The sequence below is a fragment of the Apus apus genome, chromosome 2, assembly GCF_020740795.1.
Source record: "Apus apus isolate bApuApu2 chromosome 2, bApuApu2.pri.cur, whole genome shotgun sequence".
Classification (NCBI taxonomy): domain Eukaryota; kingdom Metazoa; phylum Chordata; class Aves; order Apodiformes; family Apodidae; genus Apus; species Apus apus.
Window position 1 is genome coordinate 132024377 of NC_067283.1, and position 12961 is coordinate 132037337.

Sequence of the window (12961 nt, forward strand, 5' to 3'; positions counted from 1 at the left end):
TACAAGAACATCGAAATCAAACCTCAGACCATTCAGACAGTGTCCACAGCAACAAAGCAACGGAAAAAAAATCCCGTTGCCTTTCAGCAGTCCCTTGCCTTTCTTTCTGTCCCTTTCACCTCCTCCCCCTCTCCTCCCCCCACACCAGGGGTGGTTAACCTCTGCGCAGCTTGCTCTGCCTCTCCCTGTGTCTGGCTCAGGCAGCACTGGGGCTCTTGGGCCAGGAATCCCCTGTGGAGACATCCAAAGCCCACTGACGTCAGTGGAAAGACTCCCACTGATTTTAGAGGAGGCTGCATCAGGCCCAGGTTGAAGCAGAGCCATCTTTCCTTCAAAACTTTCATTTGACAGTTCATAGGCCAGCACTGGCCATGTGTTAAGGCTTTTGGGGACTTGCTACAGTGCCTGCAAGGAGAGGGCTGAGGCCACTGCTGGATCACTCCTTTCATCTGATGCCTCAGATAAGACTGTGTCTCACAGCTTCCCTTTCCCCTCCAAATCAAAGGCAGCAACTGCAGCTGCACAGACCCGCGAGTGTGTTTAGCTTCTGTGGGCCAACAGCCACCAGCTGTAGAGGCTGCTGTGCTTTTTGCTGGATGGGAGCTTTTAATTCCAATAGACAATGTGTACAAATATTTCCCATATAAAAATTGTTCCATATCTTTCTAAGTTAATTAAATGCTAATTTTCTAATGAGGTGACAACAATGGCAACAACCTGTTATCAGCAAGCTAGCTAGTGCCCATAACCAACGTGTGAGCACAGAACCCTTGTGCTGTTTCTAAACAGCGTTCCTATATTAATTATTTACTTTTGCAGCTGTATTATTCTGAAGCTGGACAGAAATGTGGATAGCAATTAAATTAAAAACATTTACATTATTTGAAGATTGCAGAGATGCTTTGTGGTATTTATTATTTCACAGTATTGTTATAGAAACCCCTTATGCATTTTCATGCCCTCTGCATGCTAGTTTGGCAAGAAATGGTAGAAAGAAAACAGAGAATAAGAACTGCTCTTTAATATACATTGATAATAAATCAAAGTATAAAAGTTTCCTAAGTTGTGCAGTAAGAAGAAAAAAGTCACTTGGAGTTCAGATTGAAGGGTAGCTGTATATCTGTCACATCTTCATACTCGGAAAAGGACTTAGGCACTGAAAACCTGGCAGAGGTGAAGTTTATGTGCTTACATCCAAAACAGAGATCCTGCTGTCTACTTCAGGAGGTTTCCAAACTCTCCCTGCACTTCAGCTTCCAGTATAAAATCTTCCCAGACATCTTGAATTCTGGTGAAACCCAAGAGTTCTTCAGTCTTGAAAGAGTGAAGTTGCTCAACACTCAATTGAGACACCAGCTGGGACCCAAAAAGTATGTTCCTCTGTTTATCTTTCCCCAGGGCTGGATTGAGTGCTCTGAAAATTCCTACCAAACAGCTCTGAATTGGATTTTACATAAAACATAATGGCAGCTTATCAATTTCTTTTGAAATACGGCTGCTGGAGTCATCCTCTTTTCTAAGCTACTGCAGTATTTGAGCAGGATATGAGAGACACAGTTCAATGCCTCACTCTGCCCAGCCAGAGCTCCTTCTTCCTGTAATACACTCTAATCAGGAGACTTCTTCTCCCTGGAACTCAGTGTGAGATTTTCTCATCCTTTTTCACAGAAAAGGACTGGTCATTTCCAACAGGACTGTGATTTTGAGATGTGAAAGTTGTTCCACCTTTTCTGGAGGTGATTTAGGCACACAGCATCCAGAGAACACTCAGAAGGCAGGGAAAGGGACCAGTTTTACTGATGGCACAAAAATTCAAAAGCCTATTAAAAAGCCATTCAAAAGAAAGGAAGGGCATGGGATTTCAGATCGGCTCCTGGCATCCCCATCTCTGTGGTTCGATTAAGGCAGCATGCTCCACCCTCATGCACCTCCATGTGCTGTTGATAGACCCTAGGAATCTAGCCAAGGATTAGGGACTCAAAAACTGCATACTGCAATGTTAGTGTTGCAATGGGTAAAACCCTCATTGATCTTGAATCCTCTTAAACCCCAGGGTTTGTATTTGGGAACTTTCAAATATTTTTCTGCCTTCAGTCAGCATGCTTCGAGGTACAATGGAGACTTTTCTCCTCTACTGGAGAACAGGCTATTGACAAAGCCTGATCCAGATTTCATTAGGAATTAATGGTATGTACCGTGTTTAGATAATCAGGTAGCAGATTTCCATGTAGAGCATTTTACAGCTATTTTCTTAATGGTATGAATCTTGTCACAATGAACAACAGGTGAGATACACCTGTAAACCATTTCTCTGAGTGCTTCACACAGTCATTGCAATGATGTCCTACAATGGAATAATAAAGCCTGCCAGTAAAATGAAGCCAAAATGTGAAATTCATGTTCAAAACTGTTTAAAACAATTTATTTACTGAATTCAGGCAAATACTTCCAAACGGTTTTCATTGCATTTAGTGATAGCTGAGCCAAGGCAAAAAACACAACACTGATAATAAACTGTGAGTCCAATCATATTAAGCAATAGGTAGAAAAAAGCCTTTGCTGCATTCCTCTGTGTGCTTCTTTCTACTCCAAATGTGGATAAATATTGTTTTATTATTCAATCCTAGTTGTTTATGATGCTAACAATAATAATGATAATAGGAAAATAATTTACATTTAAATGGAATGTTTCCTTCCAAGTAATTCTACAAACTTTGCAAAATGATGCAGTGGGACCACTTTACCCAGCTACTGAAATGCAGCCTCCTCTGGAGTGAATCACAACATCTGCTGAAACACAGATAATATCAATGCTGTGTGACAGAATAGGATTGGGAGAAGGAAGAAGCACTATAACTAAGTAATAATGAAAGGGAAATTATTTGAGCTGAGGTTTGTAGGAAAAACACAAGTGAAACCCCTTAGCTTTCTAGAAAAGTTCTACAGGGAGTTTAGAATTGCTAGTTTTTGAGATTTGCCTTGTCCTAATGGCAAAATCTTAAGCTGCACAGCTATCCAACCACCATGCTGGAGGAAAGAAAAGCCTGCCGGTGACAGCCCAGCTCTGCAGCCTCCCAATGGCTGTGAAACATGCTCTGAGCAAATCTTGAGATGAAGCCTGCCAGAACCATGCAGTGAGCAAAGTGAACTTCTTTTTATGGTGTCTATATTCATCCCAACCTATCACTGTTATCTTGATGAATTTAATATTATTCAGTGTGGTGGGTTTAATTAAAATATGTAAAAGTATTAAAATGGGACAGAGTGCTAGAAGGTAAAGGGGCTCAAGATAGCTGGACAATATTCAAGGACCACTTCTTGCAAGCACAGCATCAGTGTGTCCCAATGGGTAGAAAATCTAGTAAGGGAGCTAGGAGACCAGCGTGGTTAAAAAAGGAACTGCTGGGGAAACTCAAGTGGAAGAGGAAAATCTATAGATCATGGAAGGAGGGACTGGTCACTTGGGAGGTATATAGGAATGTTGTCAGGGAATGTAGGGAGGCAACTAGGAAAGCTAAGGCCTCCTTGGAACTTAACATTGCAAGTCGGGTTAAGGACAGTAGAAAGGGCTTTTTCAAATACATAGCCAACAAAGCTAATACCAGAGGCAATATAGGCCCACTGCTGAATGAGGTGGGTGCCCTGGTGACAGAGGATATGAAGAAGGCAGAGGTGCTGAATGCCTTCTTTGCCTCTGTCTTTACTCCTGCAGGCTTTTCCCATGAGCCCCAGATTCATATAACCCCAGAAGTAGTCAAGATAGGTGAGGACATAGTAGATGAGGATTGGGTTAGGGATCAGTTGCATAATCTGGACATCCATAAATCGATGGGTCTGGATGAAATGCATCCAAGGGTGCTGAGGGAGCTGGCGGAGGTCATTGCTAGTCCACTCTCCATCATCTTCGGTAAGTCATGGGTAACTGGAGAGGTGCCTGAGGACTGGAGGATAGCAAACGTCACTCCAGTCTACAAGAAGGGCAAGAAGGAGGACCCGGGTAACTATAGACCGGTCAGCCTCACCTCCATCCCTGGAAAGGTAATGGAACAACTTGTCCTTGGCACTATCTCTAGACATATCAAGGAGATGGGGGTCATCAAGAGCAGTCAACATGGTTTTACCAAGGGTAAGTCATGTTTGACTAACCTCATAGCCTTCTATGAGGAAATTACTAGGTGGATAGATGATGGTAGAGCGGTAGATGTGGTCTATCTTGATTTCAGTAAAGCATTTGACACCGTCTCCCACAGCATCCTTGTAGATAAGTTGATCAAGTATGGGTTTGATGATCAGGCAGTGAGGTGGATCAAGAACTGGTTGAAAGGAAGAAGTCAGAGAGTTGTAGTCAATGGGGCAGAATCTAGTTGGAGGCCTGTGACTAGTGGAGTCCCTCAGGGGTCGGTACTGGGACCGGTGTTGTTCAATATCTTCATCAACGACCTGGATGAGGGCACAGAATGTACCCTCAGCAAGTTTGCTGATGACACCAAGCTGGGAGGAGTGGCTGACACACCAGAAGGCTGTGCTGCCATTCAGAGAGACTTAGACAGGCTGGAGACTTGGGCGGGGAAAAACCTGATGAAGTTTAACAAGAGCAAGTGTAGAGTTTTGCATTTGGGGAAGAAAAACGCCATGCACCAGTACAGGTTGGGGGCTGACCTGCTGGAGAGCAGTGTAGGTGAAAGGGACCTGGGGGTCATGGTAGACAGGAGGATGACCATGAGTCAGCAGTGTGCCCTTGTGGCTAAGAAGGCCAATGGCATCCTGGGGTGTATTAGAAAGGGTGTGGTTAGTAGGTCAAGAGAGGTTCTCCTCCCCCTCTATTCTGCATTGGTGAGGCCACATCTGGAGTATTGTGTCCAGTTCTGGGCCCCTCAGTTCAAGAAGGACAGGGAAGTGCTTGAAAGAGTCCAGCGCAGAGCCACAAGGATGATTAAGGGAGTGGAACATCTCCCTTATGAGGAAAGGCTGAGGGAGCTGGGTCTCTTTAGTTTGGAGAAAAGGAGACTGAGGGGGGACCTCATCAATGTTTACAAATACGTAAAGGGTGAGTGTCAAGACGATGGAGTTAAGCTTTTTTCAGTGAAGACCAGTGATAGGACAAGGAGTAATGGATACAAGTTGGAGCATAGGAGGTTTAAGATGAATATCAGGAAAAATTTTTTTACTGTAAGAGTGACAGAGCACTGGAACAGGCTGCCCAGAGAGGTTGTGGAGTCTCCTTCGCTGGAGACATTCAAAACCCGCCTGGACGCCTTCCTGTGTGATGTACTCTAGGTGACCCTGCTCTGGCAGGGGGGTTGGACTAGATGATCTTTCGAGGTCCCTTCCAACCCCTAGGATTCTATGATTCTATGATTCTATGAAAATTATTAATGATATAATAATTAGGAAGTAGCCTTTTAATCCATGACTGAATAATGTATATAAGTATTCAAATTCTTTTTTGGAAATGTGGGTCTAGGGTTATTAATTTCTCTATATTCTCAATTCAGATTGATTCAGAAGTTGCAATTCTGCCATAATGGTTTCCTGCAAAATATAGTGAGCACAAAACATCTTATTTAATGCAGCCCAAGAAAACTCACATCTGTGTGGGAGACAAAGTGATACAGTCTCCAAAATGCTAAAATCTCAGTGGTGGTTAGAAGTATGAAAAACAACAGAAAAAAACAAGTCACAACCATAAACAGAAAGGATATATAATTATGCCAGAGCAAATTTAGAATCTTTACTCGAAGAGTTTAATTACTTTGAATGTACCCACAGTCCTCAGTGCAATATTCATGCATATTCATGCTAAGCCAAGCTCATCCAGAGGTAAATTTAATATTGCCATGGTGTGAAGTGGGTCATTGTGTCACCAGACAGGTTGTGGCAAAAGTCATCTGTGGCTCCATACTGGACAAGGAGCAGACAGCCTAGAGGACAATAGCCCTTCCAAGGCAGGTTCACACATTTGAAGCTCCAGACCTCTGTTTTCCAGCAACTGACTTCTCCTGTGGGCAGTTGCTCACTGTATATTCAGGATCAGCCCAGAATAAACTCAAAACCCACCCAACTTCTGAATTCCCTTCACTTGAGACTAGAGTAGGATTTAGACTCAGTCCTTCTGACAACTTAGCATACAGACTGTTCCCTGGGATTTCTGCTCATCCTTCCACGTGCATTCCTGCCTTGGCTTTGCCTTCAGGGTATGGCTTCCTCAGGTTTACTGCCCTGATAAGCCCTGTCAATACTTAAATCACTCAGAGGGCTGATGTAGCAGCAGGGAGCTCACCCTCGGCCCTCCCAGCCCTGCAGGGACTCAGGACTCCCAGAGCAGGTAATACTGCTGGGAGAAGAGCATCACAAGAGAATAACCATGAACAAACTCATGCCTTCTCTAACATAAGCTGCCATGCCAGAGGATCTGTACCCATCTCTGTCAGCAAGGCCCATCTGTGCCAGCCACAGTGAATCAAGCTAGTATCTGTGTGGGCTTTTTCTTTTTTTTTTTTTTTTTAATGCAGCTGCTATATATCCAAAACCCAAGTCATTAGGAACATTGCAGTGTTGGTCAATTCAGCTTTGTTTTTCAGAGGGATAAAAGCCAGTGATGTAATTTACAAATAGTGGGTGTTGGTGGGTGGTAGCATTACACAGAGGTTTTCAAGCTCTTTTCTCCTGAGTATGCAAAATTTCGTTCTTGGAGAGACATCCTGCATAATCGCTTTTGAAGAGTCACATAAGTTTTATTTTTCCCAAGCTTCCAGGCAGAGAGGGCTGGCTGAAGGATTGGGCTGTGGATGGAAAGGCTGAGCCACTCTTTTGGGCCATGCATGGAGAGGCAGGGTCACTCCTTTGGGCCACTGCACTGTTCTGTATTTGACGTTCTGGAAGAAGGGGCTGCTCTGCTTGTTTGTTGCTCTCCTAATTTCAGGACCATTGTCACAGTTTGACTCTTTTCTCCTTTTTGGAGAAATTTAACAGGACGGAGGGGCTGCACGCAGCGTTCGCCTCTCTCAGAGCCAAATGTGGTGCCAACTTTTAGGGTGGAAGGACAACCAACCCACACCACGCCCACCATAAACGCAGTTGATGCTGAATGTAAAGTTTACAAATTGAACAGTTTATTTAAGGGATTTAACAGAATTTAGGGAAAGGAGGTTCAGTAAGGGCAAAGATCAATAAGAGATAACAAAAGAAACTCGGGGTAACACTCCAACAGTTAACGTTTCCCACCCAGCAATACTTGTACATGGGGGAATTTAGGAGAGTTGAGGAGAGGAGAAGAAGATGGAGGACAGGCCCAACATTGACTTTTCCTCTTGGTGGGGTTGTGAGATGTGTGTGTGTACGTTGGCCAGGCATATCGGGGAGAAGGCTTTACATGGTGAGTCCTTTGCCACACAGCAGAGACCGTCTGCCGAATGAATGGTCTTCACAGCCACTCTGTCTTACCTGCACAGTAGCGGGACCATGTGCAGTGAGGACAGGGCAGGCTGCCATGGATGAGGTCCCGAGTCATTTTCTGCCTCCAATGGGATGCAGAGTGTGTCCTTGGAAGGAGAGTCCTTTCTTCTTCCCCAGCTCTCTGGCAGCAGCACAGGGCCACAGCAATCTCGGTCCCAGCCACACGCCCAAAGGCAGCCCCTCAGCAGTCAGCAGCAACAAAGCAGTCAAAGGCAACCCAAACAGGAAGAAGCAGAAAGCAAGAAATCCAAGGTAAGAAGAAGAAAAAGGCAGCTGGCAGGCTATCCCTGTTCTTATATAGTTTGTTACATTGTAGTCCAAAGTCTCCAATTGGTTCTTCGCTGTCTCCTCCGAGCTATTATCCAATTGGAGTCCAAACCTTGCTGCAGTCCCTGGGCGGAACAACAACGTTACGGTTCTCCCACCACTGGGTTCCTGCCTTAGAGTCTGCTTCTGCAGCATGGCAGTGTAGTTGTTTAGTCCATGAAGAAGGGAAAGGCAGGGAGCACAAGGAGCAGCCATTTTGAGTAGTTTAGATCACTGCTCCATGAGGCAGTCATAGAATCATAGAATCATAGAATCATAGAATCTTAGGGGTTGGAAGGGACCTCGAAAGATCATCTAGTCCAACCCCCCCTGCTAGAGCAGGGTCACCTAGAGCACATCACACAAGAACGCATCCAGGTGGGTTTTTAATGTCTCCAGAGAAGGAGACTCCACAACCTCCCTGGGCAGCCTGTTCCAGTGCTCTGTCACTCTCACAGTAAAAAAATTTTTTCGTATATTCACCTTGAACCTCCTATGCTCCAATTTCCACCCATTACCCCTTGTCCTACCACTGGTCATCACTGAGAAAAGCCTAACTTCATCTCCCTGACACTCACCCCGTACGTATTTGTAAACATTAATGAGGTCACCCCTCAGTCTCCTTTTCTCCAAGCTAAAGAGACCCAGCTCCCTCAGCCTCTCCTCATAAGGGAGATGTTCTACTCCCTTAATCATCTTTGTAGCTCTGCGCTGGACTCTCTCAAGCAGATCCCTGTCCTTCTTGAACTGAGGGGCCCAGAACTGGACACAATCAGTCAACTGACACAGTCAGTTGCTCCTGAGAGGGGAGGGGTACTAACCCTCACAACCATATATTCAGCTTTCCACATCACTGATTATTTTCCTCCACTGGGACACAGCCCAAAGCTTTTCTCACATGGAAGAACAACTGTGACTTTCCCAGAGTGTTTTATCCCAGTTCCAACTCCAAGGATGGCTGTGATGTCTGCCTCTAAAAGACTAAGACTAGCATATAGTAGAGATTTCACAGAATAACCTCTTTTTCCTCCTCATTAGCCTGCCAATTTCAGCTCTCAACCTATGCTAAGGTCAAGGAACACCTTGTGAGATGAGCAACATTAGACAAAAACCTTCACACGCATGACAGTCTCTGAATTCCTCAAGTCTTCTGAGACACAGTAGAACTTGAGAGTATGTGAACATGTTTCTGGTGGATCTGGTTTTGATATTTGTCTGTGAGGCATGTAATAGTGGGGTATCTATATAAGCTGTAATTTAATGAACAGAGATCTTCATTTCTATAGCTGTCCAAACTGGGGCAGTTAGGTAGCCTGGTGTTTTGTAATTCTGTTTTACTTAATTAAAGTGTTCCTGTTGGCTGGGTGGAAAGATGTATTACCCTGTTACTAACAGATGATGAAAGGAGGCAGACTTCATTAGCATACATGACTCCTTCCTCAGACCCCATCAGAGCTAGGGCCTCTGTAGTTCATCTGCATCAGAATGAACATATTTCTCCTTGATTTATTTATTTTTTATCATATTCAGCTGCATAGATTTCCCTGTTCTAAACAGTTTTAAACTGGTTATCCATAACGTGCCTAGACCTTCACAAAGGTTCACTTACAAACAAACCCCTGTTAGGTCAAGGAAAGTTTATTTAGCACTTGCTGTTTCTATAATCCTGAGCTGTTAATGAACTGACCACCCTTTTATCATTCCTAGCATGAGAGATACTTCTCATTATCTCAGCTTTTACTCCTGAAGAGTAAGATTGCACTGGGGTCCTCTCATAAGTTTCTTGGGTTTGTGCCATTGGAGGAGTCAGCGCGTAAGAAGCATCTGGCAGTACAGCTGCATCCAGTCCCTGCTGACATCCTGAGATCCATCTGCCCAGGCTCATTCCTCCCTTCATATGGTGCTTGACATATCTGGTACCCCACTGCCAGACAACCTCAGCAAATACTTCTCTCTCAAGGGAGGCTGCGTGACTCTTTCAGTGTCTTCATCTCATGTTGATCTCACTGCTAACCTGAGGGAAGACTATACAGTCTCTTTTCAAACTGCTTATGGCTCTCTGGAAGGAATCTTCTGAAGAGCCTTGATCTGAGCAAGATGGAAGGCCTGATCTGGGTGCAAAGATCAAAATGAGCCTTCTCCAGCTCAACGACCCTGGGTTTTCATTTTTACAAAGGATACGAAAACTAAGATGGTAAATGAGATAAATGTTGATGAGTAGAAGTGACAGATACGTTCCTCAAGGCTTTGCAAGAAAGGAGCAAGGAAGTGCTCACGGCCCCTTGGCCAGCTTCAAAGTTACTCAATTGGTTGAAAGTAATTTATAATTTTTTTTTTTGTTGTTATTCTACAGCACTTTGCATTATACAATATTGTAAAGACCCCTCTGGTAGATCCTTTCAAAGCAACTCAGTAACTCAGTGCTTAGCAGGGATACTTTAAATTTCTTGTTTAAGTTCTGAGAAATACAAGATCATTTCTAAATCTGAGTTGGCAATGATGACCCCCAAACTAGTGTTGGAACAAAGAGAATAATAGCTTTGTGGAAGCTACTCTACCAGTCTATACTGTAAGGAATGATGAATATATGACAGGAATGAGGCCTACTTTTATCCTTTATAAATGTGCAGCGTAATGAAAACTTCCGTTCTGTGTTTATATTATTTTTAATATGTTTTATGCCTATGGATATCTCCTGTGCTGCAGCAATGATTCGTGTTCTTAAATGCCCTTGCTCACAGGAAGCATTTTTTCTTTCTTCAATTTGTATATTCTACATGAAGATGTACAAAACAGAAGTTATCTTCTTCTGTATGTAGGAATTCATTTATTACAAGACACCTCTTCTATGTATAAGAGCATAATATAATGTAGAAGAAACACTTAACCCCATGAGTTTGAGGGAGCAAAGTAGATTGTCTCAGAGATGTTGCTTCTCTATCAACACATAAGACTGACATAGTCCTCTCTCAGCACTGAGTATACAAAAAGTTGAATGATGCATGTGAAGAGTCTCTTAAGTGTTTATTTTGTTCTTTTCAGACGTCTTTCAGGTATTACAGAGGAGTGGCCTAGAAGAGAAAAGGTATGGATGGAGCAATGTTGTTGCAGTGCTGAACTCCCCTTGGCATGCCATTTCCATCCCAAATGTCCCTGGAGATCTAGACTTTGTGGTTCTCTAAACCCTAACCCTAATTATAATGGAGGAGTGGGGCTCAGGATGACATCCACAGCACCATAGGCGGTGGCACTGAGAAAAGTGTGGAGGGATTAACATTGTTGCAGTGCTGTAGTCCCCTTGGTAGGCCATTTCCATCCCAAGTGTCCCTTGAACTCTAGGCTTTGTGGTTCTCTGAACCCTAACCACACCCCTTATGGCAGCTTGAGGCTGAGCTCCCTCATTATTACCTTCATTATGGTATAAATTTCCTAATGCAGAAGGTAAAACTAATTGATATGGAAACATTTCAAAACCATTTCCCTTGTTAGAATCTTAAGTCTAATATTTCTTAGGCGAATTTAACAAATTTCAGCATCAGTCTTTGGAAGACGTCATATGTATTACAAATAATTCCTATTTTGAGGTAGCCCTTAACCTAAAGGAGGTAATTATCAATCTGCAACATTGCAAAAGAGAAGGTACTTTTGACCAAACTATATCACCCACCATCAATGCAACTTTTTAGCTATTGAAAACAGCAGATGACTCTTTTATGAGAAAAAAATTCAGACCTACTGTCATGAATAACATAATCATGTTTATAATTTGTCTGATTTTAACACGAACCTTTAAGCCCTCACATGTAAGTGCAAAGACCGTCAAATGGCATTCAGAAGGAGAGAGCAGGTTTTAAAGGGCTGGTCTTCAAAATAAATATATATATATAGTGCACTGGGAAAAAAATCCCAACATTTATTGCCCAACTTCAAATGAATTTGTGGCTTTGGTAGTGATCTGAATAAGCCACTCTACTCTCTTCTCTGTTCAGCACAAAAAGGTGTAGTATTGCCCGAGAAGAGGAGCTCAAGAATGGCTATGATTAATGAACAAACACAAATAGGGTTGTCTGCCTTTTGAGTCTGCCTTTTAACAGTCATGTGCTCATTAGGGCAGTGAGAACAGATGACAGCATTGTTAAAACAGAATCACAGAATAGTCATGGTTGAAAAGGACCTCTGAGATCTGAGTCCAACTGTCATCACAAAAAAACACAACAAAAAACCAAACCAAACCACACAAAACCCCAAGAAAACCCTCCACATCAAAATCCCCAAACAAGAAAACTCATCACACAACATACCACCCAACCCCCCCCCCCAACAAAACCCCAAACAAACACAAACAACACACACACTCCACCAAATAGCACCTTAGCTCATCTTTTCAAATGAGAAGCTGAAGGAAACCATCAGAAGGCAAGCAAGCAAATAAGGACATAAAACTTGACTTTCACTGTGTGGGCTGCTCTGAAGGATCTTCAGGCAGGAAAGACTAAACAAAGCTGCCCTGACTTCAGAATTTGTTGCCTTTCCCAAACCAGAGCAAGTCTTACTGTATTACACACTAACAGCTACTTGAGGCCTCTTCAGCTTCAGCCATGTGAGAGCAGGGAAGACAGCCCAGCCTTCCCTTGTAAAAAGATAATTTCTACAGCTTTCCTAGCAAAAGCAGTAGGCATGAGCCTGGGCACCCTCTGACTGGAAAGCAGTCCCACAGACCATAAAGGAAACAACTATGCAGAAATGAGTTTCAAAAGGACAACAAAAGACAATTTTTCTGGCACCTCCCTGAGAACCTAATAAATAAAAGTAAAAAGCCTGAACATCTCAGCTTCTACTTATTTGTGATAACAAATCAGGCACTAGTGATGGTAGGAGTCTTGCCCTGTAGGTTAAGCTCTGCTCTGTTCTTTTTTGTAGCCTGTCCAAAGCAAGCTAGGACTGCAGTTCTACTCTAAACACAAGAAGCTCCCCACTGAGCAGGGGTGATGCTTTAGGAGTGCCGACTCAGCAAAAGGGCTCCCCTGCCATTTCCCTCCCTGTCCCTCCTCTCTGCTGATAGTACCACAGGAGAAGATGTCTCTAGAGAAATGGGGACATTGCCAGTACTAGCACATTTACACTTAACTCAATAACAGACACCCAAAGCTACTCAAGCTTGGTGTAATGTGACCTTTTTTAACATGAAGGTATAAGCAAT